Source organism: Lepus europaeus, chromosome 5, assembly GCF_033115175.1.
Source record: "Lepus europaeus isolate LE1 chromosome 5, mLepTim1.pri, whole genome shotgun sequence".
Taxonomy (NCBI): Eukaryota; Metazoa; Chordata; class Mammalia; order Lagomorpha; family Leporidae; genus Lepus; species Lepus europaeus.
The window spans coordinates 95,504,696-95,506,756 of NC_084831.1; the positions used below are offsets into that span (position 1 = coordinate 95,504,696).

The 2,061-nt window shown below is 43.4% G+C and overlaps 1 pseudogene; it reads left to right on the forward strand.

Annotated features, from left to right (window-relative positions):
* The first annotated feature begins 340 nt into the window (after positions 1–340).
* Positions 341–1,038, forward strand: LOC133759152 (large ribosomal subunit protein uL16-like; annotated as a pseudogene).
* The last annotated feature ends 1,023 nt before the right edge of the window (positions 1,039–2,061 follow it).

Genomic DNA, 2,061 nt, shown 5'->3' on the forward strand with positions numbered 1-2,061 from the left:
TGTGTGTCTTAACTGCTTGGCCAAATGCCTCTCCCAATGTCTTTATTGTTAATAAAGCACCTAGTGTAGTAGGTAGTATATAATAATTATTCGGTAAAAGGGCAGCTGTTAAGAGCTGGACCTTTAACTGAAAATAATGGGAATCAACTTTTGCCAGTGAACAATTTAACGTATTTCCAAAACCTATTTCTGAGTCTGTTACACGAGATATTGAATATATATTACTTAAGGAATAACTTATTATTATTTCAAATTGATAACATTTTGAAAGTTGCACTGGCCAAATATAAGATGTGAATATCAGCATACAAACCATTTATCTTCCTCCTTTTCCTTCGGCATGCCACCGAAGACCCTAGTGTCGCCTTGGGCCCCCGCCCCACCTGCTGTTACAGGTATTGTAAGAACATGCCAGTGTTACAGGTATTGTAAGAACAAGCTGTACCCTAAGTCTTGCTTCTGCTGAGGTGTCCCTGACGCCAAGATCCATATCTTTGATCTGGCCGGAAGAAGGCAAAAGTGGATGAGTGTCCACTGTGTGGCCACATGGTGTCAGATGAGTATGAGCAGCTCTCTTCTGAAGCCCTGGAGGCTGCCCGTATTTGTGCCAACAAATACATGGTAAAAAGCTGCGGCAAAGATGGCTTTCATATTTGAGTGCAGCTCCACCCCTTCCATGTCATCTGAATCAACAAGATGTTGTCCTGTGCCAGGGCTGACAGGCCGCAGACAGGTGTGTGGGGTGCTTTTGGAAAGTCCCAAGGCACAGTAGCCAGAGTTCACATTGGCCAAGTCATCAAGTCCATGTGCACCAAGCTGCAGAACAAGGAACATGTGGTTGAGGCCCTACGCAGGGCTAAGTTCAAGTTCCCTGGTCGCCAGAAGATCCACATCTCAAAGAAGTGGGGCTTTACCAAGTTTAATGCAGATGAATTTGAACACATGGTGGCAGAGAAGCAGCTCATCCTGGTCGGCTGCAGGGTCAAATATATGCCCAATCGTGGTCTCCTGGACAAGTGGCAGGCCCTCCACTCTTGAGGGCTTCACTCTCCTGTGCTCCTTAATCATCAATAATAAAGCTCGATTCCTATTTAAAAACATATCTATTTCATGTTTCTCTTCTATCATACATTTTTTTTTCCAGAGTAACTTGCATGCAGTAAGCTCTTAACAAATAACACCAGAAAGATTAATAGCAAAATAAATGAAATGCATAGACAATCCTCAAATTTAAATCATAGCAATGACTTATTCTTCTTCCTCACCATATATGGTATCAAACTGATGAAAAACATGAAGTAATTAGGATTTTAAATTTCTCCCATACTCTGGTGGAGGTACTATAAAATAGCGAAATGTATTCCTTGCCATGCTCCTGTGAAAGTTCTGAGAGCATTAAGATAGCTAAAAAGGTGAGCAGCAAGGGAGAGGAGAATTAAAAATATAAGTAACACACAAACTGGATAAACTGCTCAGGAATAAATTGAATATTGATATAAGCCCAGGAATGGAACTCCTGTTATTCCCATGACAATTTACCAAAATTCATGTACATCTTTCAACCGAAAATGGTCACCAAAGCACCTCAAAGCATAAATCTTAGCTTCTGAAATCTCCAAGGAAAACTCAGGAGTCACATTACAGGAATGGCTGGAGTCTGGGCACTGTTTTGCACTGTCCGGCTGAAAGAAGGATCCTTGGGGGGGGGGGGGGGTTGGGAGGAATCAGGTCTAACCACGGAGGCTTGGGAATGATGCAGGATGACGGTTGTAGGAGGAGCTCAGGAGTGTGGTTGTAGGAGGCTGTAGGCGAGTGAGTTTGTCCTCACGGGTTTTTCCTGGGTCCCTAGGAAGGTCTCTGTCTCCCAGTTTTCCAGTGTCTTCATCTGCAAATCAGGGAGGATGCTGCTGAGTGCTTTTAAAGAATGCAGTAACGGGTGCGGTGAGGCGAAACGCAGAAGGTCAGACTGATGTTATTACTGCACAGGTTTGATATTCATAAGGCTGTAGTACTGAGCTGCTGCCTGTCAGTTTGGTTAGATTTTTTTTTAGGGCCTCTGAG